This window comes from Chelonia mydas, chromosome 21 (genome assembly GCF_015237465.2).
Source record: "Chelonia mydas isolate rCheMyd1 chromosome 21, rCheMyd1.pri.v2, whole genome shotgun sequence".
In the NCBI taxonomy this organism is placed as follows: Eukaryota; Metazoa; Chordata; order Testudines; family Cheloniidae; genus Chelonia; species Chelonia mydas.
In genome coordinates this window covers 10,556,779-10,581,061 of record NC_051261.2, presented here as the reverse complement: position 1 = coordinate 10,581,061, position 24,283 = coordinate 10,556,779, and the positions used below count along the sequence as shown (strand labels likewise).

General features: G+C 47.4%; 1 protein-coding gene and 1 long non-coding RNA gene across 4 annotated transcripts in view; both read left to right on the top strand.

Moving 5' to 3' along the window:
• The window catches only part of LOC119564445, a 40,458-nt gene extending 24,048 nt beyond the window's left edge, over positions 1-16,410 (top strand). The window contains exons 3-4 of the long non-coding RNA XR_006286902.1: positions 12,485-12,534; positions 13,668-16,410. This is a non-coding gene — a long non-coding RNA (uncharacterized LOC119564445). The remainder of the gene's footprint in view (positions 1-12,484; positions 12,535-13,667) is intronic.
• Positions 16,411-17,968: 1,558 nt separating this feature from the next.
• Positions 17,969-24,283, top strand: part of GRM4 (glutamate metabotropic receptor 4) — a 245,303-nt gene continuing 238,988 nt past the window's right edge. For all 3 annotated transcript variants that reach the window (XM_043533672.1, XM_043533671.1, XM_043533673.1), the window contains exons 1-2: positions 17,969-17,980; positions 22,345-22,442. The gene's annotated coding sequence lies outside the window, so the exon portion shown is untranslated. The remainder of the gene's footprint in view (positions 17,981-22,344; positions 22,443-24,283) is intronic.

The following is a 24,283-nucleotide window of genomic DNA, read 5'->3' as shown; positions in this document are numbered from 1 at the left end:
CCAAACACTAATGAAACCAAACAGCCCTGGGAATTAGGTGAGCAATGATGTTCCCATGTTATAGATGGACAAACTGAGGCACACAGAGGTGATGAGACGAGCCCCCAGAGCCACAAAGCCAGGGGTAGAACCCAGGAGTCCTAACTCAGAGTCCTGTCATCCTCCTTTTTCTCTTGTTTTTTACTGGCATGCCCCTCCTTTTAATCACCGCAAAGGAGTTCAGACCCCACCTTGGCTCATGCTGGAGACCATATTCACATGGATCAACTACGAGACGCAGCATTCGAAAAGCCTTATGGTGATTTGTCTCAATTAACTATAGAAACTTGGAGCAGCCTGGGGAGTACAGGGGAGGAGGAACTGGAGGAGGGAGCCAGCCTGATGGTGAGGGGTGGTTTGTGGGGAGTGAGAGCCTGGAACCTTGGGGATTGTGTGTGTGTGGGGATTCTGGTGAAATTTACCTATTCTATCCCTGCCTCCCATTACCCCCCTGCAGCCACCTATCCCACCCTCCGCCATGCTGAGTCCCTCTCCCGCATTGTGCATCCCCTATAAGCCTCTTTCCCCCCCACCAAGACCGTTCCCACATTGTGCACTCCCTCTAAACCCCTCGCCCACCCACTGAGCCTATCCCCCCATTGTGCACCCCCTCTAAGCTCCTCACCCACCCACCAACCCTGTCCTCCCATTGTGCCCCCCCAAACGTCTTGCCCCCAATGAGCCCACCCCCCCTGATTCTGTTCACCCTCCACTGAGACTTTGTCTCTCCCCTCCACTGAGCCCCTTGGACACCTGAGCCATTCTCCTTACCCACCTCCCTACTGACGGGGCTCGGACATCGGCTGCTGGGGCCTTCTTCAGCCCCGGATGCTGCACACCGGCTGGTCACCCCCAGGGGGAGCGCTGAGAACAGAGAGGAGACAGGCTCGTCGCTCCTCCGTGCGAGTGCTGCAGTGGTGGGGAGTAGCCAGTGCAACCCTGGGCAGCAGCTGTGCAGTGCCCACAGCCCTGCTGGATGAATGTCAGAGCCTTCTGCTGGAGCTGGGACAAAGACACAGTTAGTCATAGCAATATTATGTGTCCTGAGTGAGGTCTGGGTTCCAGGGTGCTCGGTGCTGCATGTACGCATGCCAGGGTGAGAGATCGTGCCAATCGAAAACACATGCAGCCTTTGGCATTTAATTGTTAGCAAGACTGTAAGTAATAACAAAAAAATAAGATGAGAGTTTCAGGTCCCATGCAGACCCAGTCTGGATTTCACCAGTGGGGCTGGCTCCATAGTCTGCGAGAAACCTGCAATTGTCTAGCCGCTAGATAGCGATGCTCTTGGGGACTGAAAGGTGAGACTGCCATGCGGGAATCCCTCTCAGTAGATCAGCTCCCATCCTGGCTGTGGCTCCTAGGGAAAAAAATTCTCAAGGCCTAAATTGTCAGAAGTGACTAGTGGTTTTGGAGGCCCAACTTGAGAGACTTTAAAAGGGGCTGATTTTCAGAAAGTGGTGAGCATCCAACCCCCCTGGAAAATCAGCCATCTCAGCGTGGGCACCCAGAATCACTGGTCATTTTTGGAACATGTAGGCCAAAGCTCTTTCCAAAATGCCCAGGAACATTTCTTTCTGTTGGGTGAAATCCCAACACCTGTGCTATGCAAGAGGCCAGACTAGATGACTACCTGCCTGCAATGGAGGGGGTCCTGGCTCTGCTGATGTCAATGGCAAAATTCCAGTTGATTTTACCGGGGTCAGGATTTCACCCCATGACTCGATGAACGTAATTATTCGACCACTACAATTATTGCTGAGGCTTTCAAAAGCCTAAGAAGGACCAAACCTCATATTGATTTCGATGGAGAGGTGGTAAGGTTGGCCTGAAGAAGGAACATGTTAGTCCTAGATGAGGATTCTTGAATTTGAGACTCATTCCAGGCTGGTGGTGGTCTTGCATTTTCAAAGCTGGATTAACTGAAGGCACTCAAGCCATCTCTTGATGGATGGTGTGACACATCTGGATCTGTTTCTCTGCCTGTTTTGGAAGTGCTTTTCAGAGCCTGTGTACTTTACTCCAAAGAGCTGATATATTAGGTTTTCAGTTGCGTGAAACCGGTGACACTTTTTTGGCTCTGGCTTTTAATAGTCATTCTCCCTGGGTCTGCAGTAGCTCAGAAAAACCCTTCCCATATGTGACGGTTCAGGATATAACTGTCATAACCAACCTTGCAGATGGATTTTATAAGGCCGTGCTTCTGAAGCAGTAGTCAATGGGTCATCAGTGACCTGGCCCACCCTTCGTGGGGCTCCGCAGAATGAGTGGTCTTGAGAACCAAGCAGTGATGGATTGGTGGAGGTCCATGAGAAGGTTTTTCTCCTGTGAAGCGGTTTGCACAATGAAAAGCTCAACCCCCCAGTAAGGACGGTGGTTATTCTGATGATGAGCCTGCTTGTCAATTGGAGTGGGGTGCTGGGAGTCTGTTGTTGTTGTTTGTATCCAAGTGAAGGCGGCATTTATTGAGATTATCGTTCCTGTGGCGAGTTTGTCTAGCGAGGTTCTTATGTGGCCCCCATCCCTGTACTATCTGAGAACCTCACAAACGTTAATGATTGTATGCTCACAACACCTCTGTGCGGTAGAGAAGTGTTACTGCTAACAAGGACAGTTAAGGACGGGAGCCGGTTACTTAGGACGGTTGTGGAATTCCTGTCACTGGAGGTTTTTAAGAACAAACACCTGTCCGGGATGGTGTAGGTATACTTAATCCTGCCTTAGTGTGGGGGGGATGGACTAGATGACCTCTTGAGGTCCCTTCCAGTCCCGCAGTTCTACGATTCGCATCTCCATTTAACAGATGGGTAAACTGAGGCACAGAACAATTAAGTGACTTGCCCACGGTCACCCAGGAAATCAGTGGCAAGGGGTGATATCCTCTTGTACAGCTGGGATATAGAGAGATTGGACTGTGAGGCAACCCAGCTCTTTGAGGCAGGGCTCCTCTTTTCATTATATGTGTGTATACAGCCTAGTCCAATGGGGCCCTGGTCCCTGGTACTAGGACAAGGACAGATGAGCCAGAGGTTGTGCAGGACATCTCTGACAGAGCCACGATTCGAACCTATCTCTCTCGAGCACCCATCCAGCGCTGTAACCACAAGCCCATCCTTTCTCTGGAAACCGAGCAAAAGGTCCCTCTTCCCTCACTGGGGCCCTGATTATTCTGGAGCAAGTAGAGAATAATTAATTACATTTGTCTTTCATTCTAACGCCATTTAAAAGGCACGGTGCCACGTCAGCTTTGCACAGTAGTCTTCCCCTAAGGCAACATCCACTGTCGTTCAGAGCCTAACTCCTTGTCCATGCTAAAACTCAGCCCCTGTTTGGCCATTGCCTATTGCACCGGCACCAAGACCCGATTGGCCCTTGCACATCCCATGCGGAGGAGGCTCGCCCGAGTGGTTAGAACAATTACAAACGAGACGCCTCCTCCATGGCATGCTGACGTGATGGGCGAAGGCACAGCCAGCCAGTTATTAGAGGCAACGAAACACTGGTGTGCTTATGGCACACGACCATCGTTAATGGGCGCAGCAGAAAGCTATAGCTTGACACAATAATAATTTGCTTTTCTCCAGAGCTGCTCAGCTGACAAACTCAAGGTGCAAACGTTTAATTCAGCCTCTCGGCCCTCTGGCAAGGCAAGTAAATATTACTCTCTCCATTTGATGATGGGCAAACTGAGGCACAGGGAAGGGAAGGGACATGCCTGGGGTCATTATTACGGTTTTACGGTCACACTGGCAGGCCCTAACAGAGCTCAGGGCTCAGTTGCGCTCAGAGCTTTGTAAACATATAGTTAGAGATAGGCCCGGCCCCCAAGAGCTTACAAAGTAAATAGACAAGGCTGACAAAGGAAGCATTGTTATCCTCATTTTATAAATAGGAAAATGGAGGCACATAGATCAGGGCCCTTTATGCTAGGTGCTGTACATAGACACAGTGAGAGATAGTTCCTGCTCTGGAGAGCTTACTGACTATATAGACAAGACTGACAAATAGTGGGAGGGGGAAATGACTTGCCCAAGGTCACCCAGCAGGCCAGTCGCAGAGCCACAATCACACCTAGTTCTTATCTAGCACTTTCCATCAGTAGATCTCAAAGTGCTTTACAAAGGAGGTCACGATCGTTATCCCCATTATACAGAAGGGGAAATGGAGGCGTCAGGCAGTTGAGTGACTTGCTCACAGCCATCCAGTAGCTGAGTCAGGAATAGAACCCAGGTGTCCTGAGTTCCAGCCCAGTGCCCTTACTACTTGAGTATCCTTCTGCTAGAACAAGGGTATCAGAATCTGTCCCTCAGTGACTTGCCCAATGTCACTCAGAATTGTGGGGGGGTTGAAGCCAAACTTCTTGACTCTCAATCCACATGTCAGCAACAGAGCCAGGAAAAGAACCTAGGTCTCCGGACTCATTTTTCACTGTGCTAACCATTAGACAGACTTGTTCCCCTAAGGGATAATTCCTGAATATTCATGATGGAAGACGTGGTATTCGTGGGTTTCTTTCAGAAAAGCCTGCCATTGACTTTGATGAAGCTACTCTGGATTTACTCTGGTGCAGCTGCTTAGACTTTGGTTTGGGGGGCCTGATTCTGCTCTCACTCACACTGGTTTTACTGCAGTGCAATTTCACTGGCTTTAGCAGATGTGCTGCTTATTTACAGCAGAGTATGTGAGAGAGGATGATCATGAGACAATGTCTTGGGAATTACATAAAATGACAGAATGGATCAAAAGGGAAGCTCTTGAAGAGAGACACTTAATGCAGCGTCACTACCCCGCTTCTGGGCACGTCAACCTGTGCTAAATGCAGCTACGGAAATGCTTCGAGTTTTGCTATCAGGAGGAATTAATTATTGATAAAAATGAAGGAAACCGCCAACAAAAGCGGATGCTATATTTGAAAGCGAACAGCTGGGACCCTTGCCTCCCGTGTACTGTTATGCCACCAGCTGCTGGGAAAGTGTAGGGTGGAGAATGCAGATACCCAGTGAAGAGCTAACACGTGTGCTTGTGAGTTGCGGAGATGTCATGTCCAAGGGGTGGGAACACTGCATGGAACCCACCACCGCGTTATTTCAAGAATGGCAAAATCCGTAGAATTCCATTTCTGCTTGATTGGGAGATGCCATCTGGAAGGATGCCAAGCCAATGAAGCAATAATAGAAGAGTCCAGCTGACTATGGCAGGCAGAGAGCCATGCTAATGTAGGCTTCAGTCCTGGTAGGTCTTCCAAACTCAGCCAGGTTTGGCTAGGTCCCTTCTTGGATATTCCCTCTGAGTCAGTGCCCCGCGAGGGAGCTAGGAGCTACAACGCTGCTGTTTGGCTGTCGCTGTTAAAACGCAGAATTGGCTGGGAAACAAAAATTCAGAAACTTTTTCACAAAATTCCCTTTGTTTTTCTTCCAAATTTGGGTGAAATTTTCTGTCCGGCTCTAGCGAGTACAGATCCTTTGGCACTTTCTGCAGGAGTTAGGCGTGATAGCCTGGTTAAATCTCCCCTGCTGTGTCTGGATGCAGTGTTCTCCTTTGCTCTCTGTCCCCACTAAGCTGTTGTAGCTTTGTGCTGTTAGAGAGCTGCTGTGTTTTACTCCCAAGGAAGTTGCGTTTAGATAGTGAGTGACGTGATCTATATAGACAGTGGCCAAAACCGTCGAATGTGGGCGCCTTAAGTTATGCATCTAAATCTGTTATTCGGTGCTTAAATAGGTGCCTAACTTTAGGCCCCCGAGTTTGAGAATTTGGGGTTTTGAAGAATCTTGGTTTTAAATTCTTTGAGGAGCAAGGTGCTGTTATGATGTACATTACAGTAACACCTAGAGCAGTGCTCCACAGACCTCAGTGGTTCAGAGCCAAATTAGCAACCAACATCGCCCAGAAGAGCCACAGTCATGTGAATTCATTGTTTACTGTTTTTTTTAATATATAAAATCTTATTGTCACAGCAGAATGACTGACCAAATATTCTACACCAAGCCAAGTGAGCATCCCACTTAGGTGCACCTGCAGAGCATGCTGCAGCTGAAGAAGACAAGCTTAAAAGGGTGAAGCAGGCCCCAGATTAGGGGGAGGTTTGCCCAAGAAGAGAGACTGGTAGGGAACCTTCTAGCCAGATCAAGGCAGTGAGTCGCCTCCTCTCCACCCTTCCGTTTTAGGGCAGACAGACCCTGCAGCCCTGAGAGGGGATCTGCATGTTTGCTGTCTGTTAGTCCAAGGAGCAGCACCGGTGACTGGAGGTAATTAGACTCCGAAAGGAGAGTAAGCTCAACTCCTGCAGGGAACAGTGAGCTTGTCCAGGAATGGAGGCGATAGAGGGGACCCATGGGCAAGAGATGATGGCCGAGCCCAGGCTGATAGCTGGCCAACTGTGCTGAGCCACAGAGAGATGAAATGATTCTCCCCAGCTTGTACAGGGAGTATTTAGTAGAGATCGGAATTGGACGCAGGTTTCTTGAGTGCTAGGCCAATGGCTTAACGCCAAGACCAGTCTTCCTTAAAGGAATGCAATAACAATAACAATATTAATTAATACTACCTAGTTCTCATGCACTTATTTTCATCCCTAGATCTCCCAATGCTTTACAAGGGAGGCCAGTAGTAGCATTATCCCCAATGTGTTAATGTTCTTAGTAATAAGTTGCACTTACAATCATGGTATAGTGGCTCTTAGCCATAAATCACAAAGGTGGGGCAGCATCATTGTCTCCATTTTAGAGGCATGAAGAAACTGAGGCACAGAGAGTAATTTTCCAGGTCAGTGTCATGATTAGAACCCAGCTTTCCTGATATCCCAGGGTAGCAGTCATTCCACGAGGTCACTAACTAACTGAGAAACTATGTTCAAACGACATTCCTCTGCTGTTGCGGTTCAGCTATGTGCTTTCTCAGCCATAATAAATAATTAGCTCCTTGGGTAGTAATGTTCTCCAGGCCAGATGCTCACACTAGTATAAATCAGCATAGCTACAAAGCAGACGTGAACTAATGAATCACTTTATCCATGACTTTCTTAACACCTTTGATGTGTCTTCAGAATGTCCATCCCTGGAAGAGAAAACATGATTGAAATGTACGTGCTGGTTTGCTGTCCCAATGTTCATGGAAAAGCTTGGCTGACTAATATTGGTCACACAGGATGTGTTCAAAGTTTGTTAATGTTTATGTGGAGGGTCCAGCCAACCACAGTGAATCTGGTGTTTACGATGGAGACACGTATAACGTTGTTCTTTGTCTACGTAGAACAACCTTATTATGGACCTTGCATTAGACCGGATCTCAGCCAGGCTGCCATGTACAAGGCACTCTTGCTGTAACAGTGTCATTGACTGTACCAGCTGCTGACAGGCTGATTCAGAAAGCTAGCACCGGTGGAAAAATATAGAGTCACTTGTCAAAATCACTTTGGAGGTTGGACAGGTGCCACCTTGTGAAAACCCCAGAGGCACAGTCAGAACTATTACAGGTACCTGAATCAACCTCTCCTATGCTGCTTCCAGGAAATGACCACCTCGCCCGGGCTTCATGGACACTACAACTTCAATCCAGCAAAACGCATCAGCACATGCTTAACTGTTAAGTGCCTGCACGAAATCCTGGCCGAGGTCTCTGGGCACTGCTGCAATATAAACGATAGTCATATAATAAATGGAACCTTTCATCTAAGGATCTCAAAGTGCTATAGAAAGGAGACTTCCAGCCACTAGGGATTTCAGGGGTGCAGGGATGCCTGCTGATGTGCCCTTCCCCAGGGGGTGAGTGAACTGGTGTTGTGCCAGCAAAGCAGTGTGTAGCTCCCTTAACATAGGGGTAGGATCGGGCTCACTGCCTCTATCAGAATGTAAGTTCATTGGGGGCAAGGATTGTTTTTATCTTTGTGTCTTGTACAGCTCCAAGTGCATTGTCAGGGCTACTCGGGGAAATAACAGTAACGCCGTTCTCCCTGCATTGTACTCCCTGTTGTCCGGCTCTTTGCTGCCCTATGTTGCATCACTTGAATCGTTTTGTCCTGCTTATAAATCTTAAGGGCAGAAGGGACCACTGTGGTCTGACCTGCTGCACAACATAGGGCAGAGACCTCTCCCAGCGATTCCTGTGTCGAGACTGCTAGCTTGCAATTGAGTTAGAAGAGTGGTTCTCAACCAGTGGTACCTACCTACCCCTGAGGGTACGCAGAGCTCTTCCAGGGGGGACAGCAACTCATCTAGATATTGGCCTAGTTTTACAACAGGCTACGTAAAAGCACTGGTGAAGTCAGTACAAACGAAACTTTCGTACAATGACTTGTTCATACTGGTCTATATACTGTACACTGAAATGTAAGTACAATATTTAGAATCCAAATGATTTGTTTTATAATTATATGGTAAAAATGAGAAAGTCAGCCATTTTTCAGTAACAGTGTGCTGTGACTGTGTGACACTTTTGTATTTTTGTGTCTGAGTCTGTAAGCAAGTCGTGTTTATGTGAGGTGAAACTTGGGGGTACGCAAGACAAATCAGACTCCTGAAAGGGGTACGGTCATCTGGAAAGGCTGAGAGCCGCTGAGCTAGAGTACAGCTCTCTAATGTATCCCTGCTGATGGAGCCTAGATATCCAGACAGGCAGGTGAGTCATGTGTTTATCTGTGAGCTTTTGTGTACTGACTACGGGGGATGTATCAGAGGAGCATGTGGGAGTCTCACCTTGGACTGGTGTTAAGATAGAGGTGGGGGGAAGGGTTCTTCAGCACTGCAGTCGAAGGTGTATTTCCCAGCAGGCCTCAAATGCGGAAAGAGCTGTTTGCAGATAAGTAGGAATATTTGAATGAGAGCACGCCAAGGCATGCACCTCCCTGCTACGGTGTACCCACCGTGGTCCTATAGCGCACACTAGCTCACCTCCCACAGCCAGCCTATTCTCCCACCCTCTCCTAATAAGTGTGGTACCTATGATAGTTGTGAATGGTTCATCAGCTCTTCCCTTACTAAGCTAGCCCCAGTGAGACAAGCCTGGGTTTTCTGTGGTGTCCTGGGGAACATCCCTTCAAAATCTGTGGCCAGGACTTTGGAACAATCAAAGGCCTCATCTACACTATAAATGCTTTGCCCGTAGAGCTACGCTGGGAGAGCCCACCAGCCCCCTCCCTGAATGACCCTTCTGTTGTCATTGCTGGGGTTTTCCCCAGAAATAGCTATGTCACTGGGGGACTCACGAGAGACAGACAGACATGTCTGAGGGGCTGCCAGTCACCTGGGCCATCCCTCCCTCTGCATACATTGAGTCATTGGGGGACTCACGAGAGACAGACAGACATGTCTGAGGGGCTGCCAGTCACCTGGGCCATCCCTCCCTCTGCATACATTGAGGTTGCTTCTACACAGGTAGAAATGGGACCCGCAATCCCTCGGCAGTGCAACTCTATGGGTGGTGGAGGCTGTAGTGTAGACAGGGCTCCGTCTTTTAACCACTGAGCTAGGTGCCTCCCCTGTGTCCTGTCTACAGTAGCACTCCCGTAGGTGGAGCTGCTCTGGTGAGGAATTATGAGTCCCATTTTGCCAGCACAGACACAGTCTTATTTCGTCCGAATCTATTCTCTTTCCACCAGCTAAAGCTGCTCCTGGGTCCTGCTGAGGAGCCCTGATGATGGCACAGCTATCCCTGGTTGCTTGCTTCTTGGATAAGCTATGGTTGCAACTGAGCCCCATGCGGTGGCATTGCAGGTGGGAATTTGATTCAAGAGGAACGTGGGAACTTTATACTTGCAGACGTACTGTCTGCTTACAGAATACTTCTGTGTCACTTCCCCAGCCATCTCCCAGCCCTCAGCTGTTCTGCAGTAGGGATGTGCTGGGCCCGAGCTCTGGGAAAAGCTTAGTCTGGTGGGACTGTTACCCCGTTTCTGCTTTGTACCCCATAGTCTGCCTTGCTCAGGAAGTATTTATATTGTTGTCTGAGCCTCCCCAGGTTGGCCAGAATTTTCCTAAGGGCTCAGCGCCCTCATGGGAGACCCGATTGTGAAAAAGAGCTCAGCATATGGGTTGCTGAGCTCTTCAGAAAATCTGACTCCGACTCTGGGTGCTGCTCAGCATTTGAAAATCCTTCCCTGACATTGGAACCCCGGCTTGGTATCGCTGGGCCAGGTTCTCTGCTGGCATGACCCCCTCAGTCTCAGTTACAGTATTGTCACCGCTAAGCGTTCGAAAATAGCTAGTCAGGCCTCCCTAAAAATCATCCGATTGGCTTCAAAATCAAGAGTGTTTTTGATTTATTTTAAAAGTTGGTTCTTATAATGTGCCTGCTGGTTTCTGAACCTTTAGAATTCATGTTTTCAGGCTTTCCCCCCAAAATACAAGGGTGAGGAATATACTTTAAAAATATATATATTACTCAATCACATGACTCCGGGAGCTGGGGGCTTTAAGAGAATCCCCAAATAGCACAAGAGTTACGACAGTATCCCAAGAGGTGGCAATGCTGCCTTACGCTGTGGGAGAATTTGGCTCGCTGAGGCTGTCCAATGGATTTGCCTCCTTGGGAAATAGAATTGCGTTCAGGCCCAGAAGATGTAGCACCCCAGCTTCACCCCTCTTCAGGGCAGGGACTGTCTACTACTCTGTGTCTGCACAGTGCCTGGCACAATGGGGCCCCATTCTTGGTTGGCCCTTAGGCAGTGCCATAATGCACATGATTAAATCACCAGGGCTTGAAGGGCCTGGTTTTCCAGGAGTGTTGAATAATTGCAACTCCAGTTGACTTGAATGGGAGCAAGAGGTGCCTTGCAAATCCGACCCTAATTGTATCAATGGGGCACGGGGTTAGTGGGAAGGTACAGGGGTGCTGGAAATAATTTCTGACTCATAAGATGGGCCTGAATTTTACTGCCAGGCCTAAAAGGGAGTTGGCAGCGGGAATCCAGAGACAGTGGGAGACAATCTATTTACCCTGCCACACCTACTAGAGTGTTTGTCTATCCCTTCCTCCTCCCATGCATGCACAAACAGGCTAGGTACTAACTCATAAAAATCCCCACCGTCCACCCCCAGGCTCCCGGATATCTATTCTGCTGGGAGCTGCTGCTGGCCTCCATGCTTGTTTATCCAGGGGCTGCACTTTGCTTCTTAACACCTGCCAGTCAGCTGAGCTGGGGTTTTCCTGGAGGAGGAGGAAAGAAACATTTCTGAAGCATGTGGGTGGGTGGCAGGGGCTGGGGGATGCTAGGAAAAGGCCCAGCTGAGCTTGTACAGTTTAGCTGCCACTGTCCTCCATGTGCCCAGGATTTAAAAGTAAAAGGTTGAGAGAGGAGTCTGGTTTGATCTGAAATTTTGCATCCAAACATCCCAGAGCTCGGATCCCCATAATGGGCTTGCCTGAAATACTAAATGCAGCAGGCTAGGATGCAGGGGAAGCTTGAGTCTAGGTTCTGATCCAAATTGTGTAGCTGGGGTCCATCTCTTTAAATAAAACAGAGAAATCTGTTCATGCTGAAGGTATCACTTGATATTTCTCTGAGCAACTAAGCGATAGTTAGTTTTAAAAATCCCTGTGCCCTGCCCATTCTGTACCCTGGGTCCCACCCACACCGTCTCTTTTTCCCCCTCCCACTCTGTCTTTGTCCCTGGACCTTGCCCGCTCCTGAGCCTTTGTTTCCCCAAGTCCCTCCCCACTCCACACCCTTCTGCCCACAACACAACTTCTCCTTTCTCACGCTCAGTTGCTCCTGTGCATTTTTTCCATCCAAGAGGCAGCTGGATTTCAGATATTAAGTGATTTCTGCATGTCTAATCTATGAAGCATTATGAGACTTTCAGATGAAAATGCTCCATAAATCTCATTGTTAGTCAGGGTGGATTGATTTAAATCAGCCATTTAAATCATGATTTAACTCATCAAACAGAAACCCTTGATTTAAATAGTTGATTTTAATCTCATTTTACATTGCCCTTTTTATTTACCTAGGGAAGTGGTCATTCTGATTGGTTGGTATAACCACGAAAACATAGAATCAAAGACATGTAGGGCTGAAAGGGACTTTGGGAGGTCATTTAGTCCAATCCCCAGCATTTAAGCAGAACCAAGTATATCTAGATATATGCTGATTTGCAATTAACTTTGGACTAAATTTGGGACTTCTTTTTGCTAAGCAGGAGTAAACACTGTATCTGTACACATTTATTTAAGTATTTATGTAGTTTAAAACATGTGTGTACAGATTCTTATCTTTTATGATGTTAGAAAATGGTGAATGACGCATTTTGTATGATGAGTTTTTACTTGGGATTTGTGCCAAGCGGCATTTGGATGGAAATGAGAATTCAGTGGGAATGTGCAATATTGTTTTTAATTAGTTAAATAAAACTACCTGTCATGTACTGGATACGTGAGGAGAAAAAAGTAAGTTTATCAAAACATGTTTTAAATTTAAAACTCATTTATTAAACAAAGGAAGTATTAATTGCAGGTGGTGAATGGACTGATTGCTTCTGGTTCCCAAGGGCAAGAATTTCAAAGGTATTTAGATGCTTAAAAATGCAGATAGATGCCTGGTGCAATTTTCAAAAGTGGCTAACTGGGTTAGATGCCTAACTCTACTGAAATCTAATCTGCTTATGTGCTTCTGAAAATTGCTCTAGGGGACTCTCTATAGCTTTAGATGCCTAAAGTCCTTTGAAAACCTGGCTCCATGTCCTTCAGCTTTTTAGAATTAGTAGATCTCATCCTCTCCCACCTGGTTTTTATTCATAGAGTGGAAGAGGAAAACAAGTTTTCCTGCTTTTCCCATTCAACTAGACCAAATGAAGAGAGTTTTCTCTCTGCATCCACTAGTTAAACTGAAAGCCAGAGTAATTAAGGCAAAAGCTTTTCAGTCCACCAGAAACTGAAAGTACTTACTTTTGGATATATCTAAATGCCAGCATTTGCTCCATTGTGAAGACTGAAAATCATAGAGACAGTTAACACAGCACATGCTATGGTGACAAATTCATACAGCTTGAGTTGACCTCAAAAGTTAAAGATGTTTTTCCCCGATCCTGTATATAATTAAAAAACTCGTTAAATATTGAGGAGTGCTCATGGATGCGGCATTTATTTATTTAGATCATTCTAATAGAACACAGTAAATTTGGGCCTTCCCATAGGTTATCATAATTTCAAATTTAATTTTAAGCAGGTGCATTTTTAAAAAGAAAAATGTATTTTATTTTAATTTAAAAAATCTGATTTTTATTTATTGTTTTTAAAAATCAATTTCTATCCACCCTGTTGTTACCAGTACTAATAAGAGAAACTGGTATAGCTGTGGTCTCATAGCTGTGGTCTCATAGCTGAGCTGCAGAAATGCTTCCTCTGGGTGCTGTCTCCTTGTCCCTTTGCACCAGTATTTCTCAAACCGTGGTCCAGGGTGCACGTGGTGGTCCGCAGAGAGCTGACTGGTCACAAGGTGCTGGCCCCTCCCCTTTGCTTCCAGCTGCAAAATTCCATTAAAGACAGCTACTCTTCTGCTACTGTAGTGTTACCTATGCTCGCAACAGGTGGTGTTTTTGTTAAAGCTCGAACTCCTGGAGTCACTGGATTACATGAAAAATTCTTTTTTTCTCTTTTTCTTTCCTTTTCTCTCTTTCTTTCCTTTTTTCTTTCATAAGGTTTCCAGCTCATGTGGTTGTGGAGAAAAACATGACCTGTGGAGGCTCAGAAACTAGAAGACAAACCCAAAAGAACCCCAGATTTTATTAGTTTTTCAACCGAGTTTTTTAACTTGGTCTCATGGGTTTTGGGGGCCTGACTCATGATCTTTGAATGCCTGGGACAGGCAGTACTACACTATTCCATCCAAAGCAATTGCTGTATTGTTCACAATGATGTTACACATTTGGGAATGGGATGGGAGGCATCCCTGAGATTATCCCTCTGTTAAAATGTGGTTTCCAGTCAGAGGAAGTAGGAGAGTTCTAGGTTTCTAGGTAGAGCTGACTGGGAACATTCTAATGAACCACTTGTTATTGGAATTTTCCAATTTGTTGAAATGGAAACAGTTTGCAGAGACAGTTCAATTTTCATGACGTTCCGACAGAAACCCGCCAGCTTGCCTGTGCATCTCTGGGGCAGCCTCCGGGCTGCTAGAGATGCCAGGGCTTCCGGATGCAGAGCTGTGGGTCAACCCTGGCATTCAGAGTGCCCTGGGGCAAGGGGCACCAGGGCTTCCAAATCCGGGGCTCTGGAGTAGCCTGCTGAGTGGGCTGTCCAAGAACCGGGGCTCCATTCCCATTTGCAGACAATTTTGAAAATTTTAGGGTTTGTTCCAAACTGGAATGAAACTGAATTTTGAAATATTGAGCTCCTCCCCCAGATGGAACGACCTTTATATTCCCATCCCTCGGCCTGCTCCGAGATAGACTCACTCTCGTCTCCCGCTAACATGAAACCTTTGTCGGGCAGCCTTCTTGGCCACAAAGCACAGGCTGGTGGAAGCAATGAACCTGCAGCTCCACATGGTAAATGCGGACGATGGAGCCGGAGCTGAACTTCCCCAAAGTTTGAGATGTGCGCGCCGGTATGTCGAGGCACAGTGTGTGTGCACATGTATGTTGCGGGAGGGGTGTGTGTGCATGCATATTGGTGGCTGCGTGTTCATTATCTCACATGTGGTTCTGGAGCAGACCTGTCTGACAAAGCAGGGGTAGTAAGGACGTTGGGTGGTGAGGCTCACGCGCGCCTTTGGCTCAGTGAAGATGAGCACCCCCTCTGGAGTCTGTATCTGAGGCTGCTGCCATGTGCTTGGAGGCTAGTGAGCTGATAAGTTGCATTAAGGACTCCTACTCTTGGAGCTTGGAATCCAGGCCTGATACTGAGATTGGCCTGTCAACCTGAGCCCTTGGGGGGTTAACCACAGCTTGAGTCACAAAGGCAGCATGGGGGAGACTGAATCTGCTCTGGGGAGCAAAGTGCTCCAGCAAGAGTATGGGGGGTGGGAGGGCAGAGCTTGGAGACTGTACACAAGAATGTACCTGCCAGCCTCCTCCCACTGAACAAATCCTCCCTCAGCCCCAGCCAGCTGGCACGAGGGATACGAACAAAGAGTTGTAAAAAGGCCAGAGAGGAAAATTATTAACGTGGGGAATGCTGCTAAGGAGGAATGCAAAGAGACAATTAATTGAGGACTCAGTGCTTGGCTCAGAGGTCTTCTCTTGCAAATGGAGCATCCAAACTAAGCTGCAGGAAAAATATTGTAGCAATTCCATGAGCGCCTACAACATCATCTCTCTCATTGTGCTGCTTGCCACAGCCACAGGGAACTTCGCAGTAGCAGGGATACTGCACAGATGGTCCTGTTCTGAGAGCACTGGCCTTTACCCTTTGTGCTGACAGAGAATCTCCATTAGCAGTATAAGGCCTATGATACATAGCTGAGCAGTTCTGACTCCACCCAGTAGAGGGCAAGACACACACACACACACGCGCGCATGCACACGCTAGCCAGCTCATTATCTGTCATCACATTCAAATATGCAAATCGATTTTACAGTTTCCAATGAGCTGTGCAGCATTTTTATTTATCCAGCACCTAACATTCGTTAGTGCTTTAGAGGTAAACAAAGAAACAAGGCTCCTGCTTTAAGGAGCTTGCCATGAAAATATCAGCTGATGGCACTTCTGGATCTGATTCTCCCTGGCCATGCATTATGGGCAGCCATTTTTATCCTTGCAAAGTAGGTGTAAAAAGCATTCTCCACTCATGGTGGTGGGACTGTTTTGAAACCCTTGCCCGGGTGTAAATTACGCCAGTGTGCAAAGCAGTGAAGAATCAGGCCCACTGGCAATAGCAATAGAAAAAAGCTTGTGGAATATTTGAGCGGCTGCTTGTGTTTCTGTGAAGCATTTTCAGCTTCTAGCTGGATTCCTGCAGCTGCTCTGTTTTGGGTCAATGCCCCCCCCTCGCCCCCAGCCACCCCCGGGCTTTTGGTCTCCGCTAGTCGCACAAGTTCACTGTGGCAAAGGGGAATAACTCAGGCAAACAGAGAGCTTGTCCCAGCGCCAAGAAAACATTCTTCCAGGCCAAATTCCTTGACACTTTCCCTTTTACTCAGCTCCGGTTTGAAAAGTACCCTGGTGGAGGGACTTCCCTTCTGTGAGTCACCCCTTGGTCATGAGGGGTGACTCAGCACTCAGACACGAGGCCAGCCACTGGCCTGGGACTCCTGCAGGAAACTGGAAGGAAGGCGACTGGAGAACAAATGCTCAGAGGAGGCGAGGCGGGAATGGAGGTGGCGGGGGTGTATGTGTGTGTGGGGGGGAGAATTACAGGTGATAGGCAGGAAAAGGGCAGAATGAGAGATGGGGATAATGCCAGGGGAAGAGAAGGAGCAAAGGGTATTAAAAGAGATAGAAGGAGCCAAATTCTCTGCTGGTGTAAATGGATAAACTCCACTGATGTCAGTGGAGCTGCTGTGCCCATTTACACCCCCAGAGAATTTGCCTCCCCCCACCTGGCTACTACAGCATGGAGAAGGCAAAAGAACAAAGAAAAGGAGACGGACGCCGGGGCCAGATCCTCAGCTTGTGTCCCTCCAACAGAGTGACACTGATTTACACCAGGGAGTGAGCGAGGAGAGGTGGAAGGGAGAGACAGGTGGGAATAAAGGGAAAAACGAGACAGGAGAAAGGAAGATGCAGGGACAGAGAACCAGGAAGTAAAAACAAGCACCCAACTAAATGAGTTTATTATGGCTTGTCTGGACTGGAGAAATTTGTACTCATGTTGTTACACTGGTAATACACTAGCACACATCTGCTGCACCAGTGTGACCCCTCCCTCTTGCCCCCGCCCCCAGCACAGGGGCCCTGCGCCAGCTGATTCTGTGGCTTTACCTAAATCAGACTCTCTTGAGGCGCTGCACACCTGCTCCGATACAAACTAGCCCTGGAACGAGCCCACACTGAAGTCAAAGGAAGTCAAGCTGGGCCCAGTGTTTCAAAGCCCGTGGTCTGACCCAGGAGTCCATCTCCTTTTGCACATTGTACAAAGCACCATTGATCAGCTGGGAATGACTGATGCTCTATGACATAAACTAACCTGCTGCAGACCCTGCTCAGAGTTACAACTCTTCCAAGGCTCCTCCCGCTCCTGCCTCCGAAAGGATTAACCATTATTTCTGCCCCTAGAGCAAAAAAAGGGCTAAGATCAGGGACCCAGCATCTCATCATCTGGGTGATGGCTTGCAGAACTACTTGCTTCTAGGCTGCTGACCTGAGTCCATCCCACATCAGTAGTGAGGGGCTAGTCTCACTGTGTGAAATGAGCTGGGGTGGGGGAAGTGAAGGTTTCAGTCCAATTTGCCACCGGGACAAGTTTCTACATCAGAAAAACCTTCAATTGGTGCTATGTGGTCTCTTTTTCAGCAGCTGCAGCAGAACGGCCAAAGAGACTGAACTCCCCTGTAATTGCTAACTCTGCGGCTGTACTTCAAATAAAAGACTTCAGGGCCCGATTTTGGTTTACACCAAGGCCCCTTTACATCGCTCTGCCTTTAAGGGGGTGTAAACTTGACACCTGATGAATTATTATTTTATTACAGGAGTACCCAGAAGCCCCATGTAAGATCAGGGCTTACAAGCTTTCAGCGCTTTTCACCCACACACAGATTCACTGACATTTATTTTAAAGAGAAAATAAAAGAAAGCCAGGCCCATGCTTAGCATACTGGAGTTCTGATCCATGACTGGGGCCCCTAGGTGCTACCACACTGTAAATAATTAATAAGGCTTAAGCTGCAGCTATATGTCTAAAATGTTCATCACCCTCTCCCCCCTGCAAATATTTACTGTGCTGTTACTTCTCCTTAATACAGTACCTCCGTTTCAGATGATGGAAAACTCAGGAATTATATGATAAAAAACATAGCTTCCACCATGCATTTGGATTCGTTTGGGTTGCTTTCAGCAGGTTTCATCCGATCTGGTGATGGAGATTTGACCTTTAATTAATAATATAAAGGCCGAAATGGAGACAGAAGGGAGAAAAAGAAATAGATATGTGGGATAATTTAAAAAATACTCCCACTCCATGTGGCATTATTCAAACATTGTAACTAGAGCTGTTCGAAACTTGGAATTTCCGTGGCCGTGGGAAATACCAGCATTTTGGGGGGAAATAAAAAAGTTCTGGATCAGAATGAAAAGTTGAACTTTCAAAAGTTTCCGCTACATAAAATTTACAATAAAATGCATTTTGGATCAGTTGAAATGTTTCCATTTTTACCTTTTAATATATTATTTTTATTATTTTTCCATTGGATTTGATTTTTTTATTTGATTGTATAATTTGGCAATTGGTTTGGTATTTGGTATTCTAATTGGTTTGGTAATTTGCATGGTCACTGGTCATTTGTAAGTTGTTCTCTAATTGGTAATTGGTGTTGAGATTGGTATAATATAAACATAATATAAAAATAAAATTAAAAAATATACAATAAACTTGGATATAAAAAGGCATTTTGAAATGAAAATTCGAAACAATTCATTCTGAGAAGGTCAAATCGGAACATGATGGATTGATTGAAATGCTCCATTTGGATTTGTGTTCTAAATTGAAATTGCCTTGAGATTGACATGTTGCCGTGGAATGTTCCGGGTTTGATGAAGTGGTGTTTTCCGACAGAAAAACATTCCATTGGAAAATTTTCAGCCTGCTCTAATTGCTACTGATATTATGGCATTGCTTTGTGCCAATGGCAGCATGGCCCCGGTGGGTAAGTGCATGACAAGCTCAGGGCTGCTTTCAAGCCGTGTAAATCAGCATAGCACCATTGATTTTAAGGGAACTATGCTGATTTACACCACCTGGGGCTCTGGCCTTTGGACTTCAATAGAGCAACTAGGGTGACCAGATAGCAAGTGTAAAAAATCAGGGTGGGGGGTATAACAGGTGCCTATATAAGAAAAAGCCCCCAAAATCAGGACTGTCCCTATAAAATCGGGACATCTGGTCACCCTAAGAGCAACACCAATTTATGCCAGCTGAGAGTCTGGCCCAATATATTTAAGCAAGTGCTTGAGTTGCCATTCTTGCTATATCCCAAATATTGTGTGCGTGAGCGTCTGCGTGTGCGTGCCTGTGTGTAAATTTGTCAAGAGCCTTCGAGCAGAAGACTAAGGACAATGTGGTCTGGAGGAATGTGAATGAGAAGAAGAGCCCTTAAGTTCCATGCCGGATCTGTGACTGACTCACTCTGTTTCCTCGGGCAAGTCACTTCATCCCTCTGTGTCTGTCCCTCCCCACGCCCAGCAAAAGGGGAATACCAATATTGACCTAACTCATGGGCAGATTGAACTTCCACTAGCACTGGCCATGCAGGCACTGACAAAAAAGCAAAGAGCCTAGGGGATGCACAGGCTTTTAAAGAGCTGATTCTAATTTTCTGTGTTGCTCAGTCTTCCTCTGACCGTGCCGTTCTCTACTTTTTACACGCAGCACGGTTAGCCTGTGGAACTCCTTGCCACATGAGATCACTGACGGCAAGAGTTTAGCTCTAGAAGGACCCGTGGGCTGATCCAGTCTGGCAACCTGTGTTCCTATGCTCTGTACGGCACTCTACATGCTACCAGCATGCAGCAAATCATCAACAATAATCAGGTTGAGTTTGGATTCAGAGGTTTCTGAGCTTTGTGTTTTTAACTTTACCCGCATCCAGCTGTGCCACTGACTCGCTGTGTGATGAGACCTTCAGAAAGTTATTGCTCTTCTCCGGGCCTCAGTTTCTCCATCTGAAAAAATGGGGGTAATGACACTGAGCTGCCTCCAGAGGGGCTGTGAGGCTTAACTTTTTAACGAGAGCCTCAGATGAAATACACTCTATGAAAAGGCAAAATGAAATCATTTTTTTAAAACAGGGAGAGGCAATATGGTCCAGTGGATAGTGCACTGGCCTGGGACTCAGAAGACCTGGGTTCTGTTCCCCGCTTGACCTGGGGCAAGTGTATCGCCTCTTTCTGACTCTGTTTCCCCTCCCACTCTTTGTCTATTTAGTCTGTAAGCTCTTTGGGACAGGGATTGTCTCTCACTATGTGTCTGTACAGCTCCTAGCATGATGGGACACAGTGATCTTGGCTGGGACTTGTAGCTGCTACTGTAATACAAACAATTAATCAGACTCAGGAAAGATGAGCCATACGGGTCCATCCGCCAGACTGTGGTTTCCTGCTGCCATCTAATGTGCAAATGGGGCACGGCAGCCCTAGCTGTTTGGGAGGATGTACAGCGATTTGGCTTGTGGAATGCAATGAATGCAGGGGAATAAGGTTACATTCCCTTGCGGGATCTGTGCTCTCTGTTCCCTTGGGAAGATTTTTGCTTTACAGTGTAGGAGTCATCTGGGCCTCAGAGCTGCTTTCCTGGGCAGGGCCTGCCACCGGCTCTTGCCAATCCATTTTATGTGCTCATGGCATTTGCAGCATTCACTCTAAGTGCCGCAGGAGCCGGCCCCCTTGGGCTCTAGTTCTCCCCTGCCTGGCGCCTTGTGGCATCATTTGCACCTGTGCACAATGAACGCAGAGCAAATTCTGATCGGGTAGCGTGCTTCACATGCCCACCTTGCGGAGACGGCACAAGGCAGGAGCCAGCGGGGAATCGGGTGCACGGAGACAATAGATTGTCTCAAGAGCTCAGCTCCCATTTAGGCCCCACAGGTAGGAGTTTGGGCCAAAGCTGAGTGCGTTGGAAACGTACACCCCAGAAGAGCTGTTCATGCTGGTTGCTAATTTAGGTGTCACACAATGGGAGCTGAGTGCTTGTGAAAACCTGGCCCCAGCTGCTGGGGGATGAGCCCATGAAAATCTAGCCCTATTTCGCTCTTCCTCTAGGGTGAGAAGTGAGCACTTCCTTGTTTGCCACCATACCCGGTTGGATATGAGTATCTCCCATAGGAGTCAGAGCTCACAGGGGAAGAATGGAGCCCTTGTATGAGATATCATGGCTGTTTTTCATGATGTCCCCTTTTGGCCTAGTGGATCAAGCAGTGGATTGGGACTCAAGGGACCTGGTTCTAATCCCAGCTTCACCACTAGCCCAGGCAAATAGCTTCCTGTGCCTCAGTTTCCCTATCTGTAAAATAGTGATACTGACCTTCTTTGTAAAGTGCTTTGAGACCTACTGGTGAAAAGTCCTCCACAGGCGCTAGGTATTATTATGAGTGAGATTGTACGGTAATGTGACATAACAACAGTGGCGAATCATGGTGCCCGAGACACTGTGCTACCCTCTGAACTCAACTCAAAGGCTGTGTCCTTGACCAATGGGGCGACCTCATGGATTCTGCGGTGGAGGGGTGTGCACCTAGTGACAATTTGGGCTTGAAAATGCGAAGTGCTTCCAAATCCTCCTGCCAGCCTCGGGCAGAAACCTGGAACCAGGAGGAAGGAGGGGCAAGCTGGCAATGCCAGCAGCCAGGAGAAACAGCAGTGCCAGGGGCCAGAAAAGTAATCAATGTCACTTAGGAGTGGAAGCCGTGCCAGCTAAGAGAAGCAGGAGTGCCAGCAGAGCAGGTAATGCCAGCCCAGAGGAGGTATTAGTGGCAAGGAGAGGTCGCATGGTTGTTCCCAGTATACAGGCTCCTGGATAATTTCCCACTTGTAATTTGCCATGTTGAGTCTTGCACTCAAATGCAGGACAAGACCACAGCTTGGCATAAGGAGCGTCTAGATATCTTAGTATTTATATGGCCCCCCTCACTGGAGTATTTGAGCATCTCACAATCTTTCATATATTTATCCTTACAACACCCCTGTGAGGCAGGGCAGCCCCATGTTACAGAGGGGAAACTGAGGCACAGAACAACTCAGATCCTCAAAGGTATTTAGTCTTCTAAGGCCCATTGATTTCAAGGAGCTTAAATATCTTTCAGGATCTGGGCCTCAGTGACTTGCCCAGGGTCATCCAGGGTGTTTGTGGCAGAGTACAGATTGAACCCAGAAGCTCCTACGGTCTAGGCTAGTGTGCTAACCACGGGACCCTCACCAGTATAGCTTATTCATCTACAGGAAGGAGAGTCAGCTGTACCAGTATAGTGCTGTCCACACTAGGTGTTGAACTAATATCTCACTAGAAAATCAAATCCCTGACCAATACAGTCATGCCAAGACAAAAGCTATGCTCAGGCCAGGCCTAACCCATGGTGTTAACACCAGCCAGCTGCTAGCTCACACGCAAATGAAGTGTTTCAGCCACAGCTGGCCTTAGAGCTGAATCGCTTAGCCCAGAAGGCTGAGCTTCTTGAGGTGCACAGTTATATAAACCCCCAATTTGCAGGGCCTGCTTTCTGTACAGAGTAAGGTATCTGTGGCTTGGAGCTGGTGGGCTTGGCTGCTCTCTGTGGGCCAGAAAGTCAACAGGAGAGATGAGTGGAGAGGTTTTCCCTTTGTGCAAGGTAAGCAGTGTTGTGTTTGAGATTCTGCCTATACTATTAAGAGCAAACTCCCATAAGAGATGGGTTCCTGATCAGCCCTTTGTGTTTGTAGCAGCCTAGCCAGCCCCAGGGAAGAAACAAAGAGAGAAAAGGGAGTGCTTGATATCTACCCCCCAGAGCTCTGCTTTCAGGGCCCCTCAAACAAAAGAGCAGCCCCTCTTGCTGTGAGTTTGCTGCTACTCAGACCCCAGCTGTTCCTGAAAATTAGCTCTTCTCTTTCCCTCTGAACTAGGGAAGGCACTCCTTTGCGTTCCCTATTTATCTCCGTGTGGTGATAACCCTTGAGCCTAATGAAGGTCAGGGAAATGGGCAGGGTTGGCAATGACCAAATCCCTTAGTCTGCAGAGAAATCAGCTGAACATGAGGCAACGGGTAACTTTCTGCATGGGAGGTTTAATTTGAAGTCAAATGGATGAACACTGTTGTAGCTGGCTGGTGTCCTGGGCAGCATATTTTGTGTGGAAGGGAAACTGAGGCACGATGTGTTTTAATGGTCCTGTGGTGGAAGGCTAGTATGACACCTTGGCGTCGTGGTAAGAGAGTGATCTTTAGTATCTGATCCAAGCGGCTTCTGGGTAACAGAAGGTTAATACAGCAGGAGAATACTGCAGTAGCTGCTGTTGTGTGGTACAGCCATAGAATCTGGTGTCCCTAGGGCATAGCATGGGGTGGTTCATTTCCCAAATGATATGGGAGCGTTATTTGTGTTGTGGTAGCACCTCAGAGCCTCAATCGTGAGTCAGGGTTCCGTTGTGCTAGGTGCAGTACAAACACTGAACAAAGACGGCCCCTGCCTCAAAGATCTTACACTCTGAGCTTAAGAAAAGGGATCACAGGTGGCTACAGGCAGACAGACTGGGAACACAAGGAAACAGGGAGGCAGTATTGGAAGTGTCGTGATGACTCCACAGGAAAGCCATTCTTAAGCTAAAGATGGGCCCACAGCCTTGGTTCTGAACGACCCCAGCGTGGCTTGGGGCAGCATCCTGACCCAGATTTATCTACTTGGGTCTATATCTCGATGCTCAAAGATGCATCAGATACTCTTTAGCTATGTCTTTGAGGGGTGGGGTGGTGGTGAAGGAGAGGTGGTACTTAAATATAACAAAGCCCTGTAGAAAGGGTACAACAGGCAAACGGCCAGTGGTTTGGGGAAGATGCTTCATTGATCGAAATAGGGGTGCATGTCAAATTTTAGCCCAGGATGGGTTTCCATGGGGTTTGAGTGGGGAAAGTGTATTCCTATGTACCTGTAGTTATGCGATTCAGAGGCTAGATGTCTCTGTGTGCTGCATAAACTTCCAGACAGCATATAGTACCTGATTTTTAAAAAAATGCCAGCTGCAAAGCGGGAGCTCAAGCTGTGTGGAAGACAAGCCTGTTTGTCTGTAGTTGAAGTTGTTTTGGATGACTGGCACTTGCTGTTTAAGTGGGACTGGGATTCCTTATATCCTGACGGGAACCTTTCCTGTCGATTTTCCATTTAGCCTTGGTGTGCAGTGCTCTGAATTAACGATGTGCTCTGACTCTAGTGAGCCCCAATGTCCGTTTGATACTTTGGCGTTTACTGCAGTCTTGGCAACTTGGAGCCTGCCCTGGGCTCGGGCTCATGCTAGCTTTTTAGGGCCCTTTGTGAAGTCAAGTTGTGGGCTCTCCTCCAGCCCCATCCTGTCACTGAGGGTGGTCCCTTTGCATTAGGGTGACCAGACAGCAAGTGTGAAAAATCGGGACGGGGTGGGGTAATAGGTGCCTATATAAGAAAAAGACCCCAAAATTGGGATTGTCCCTATAAAATCAGGACA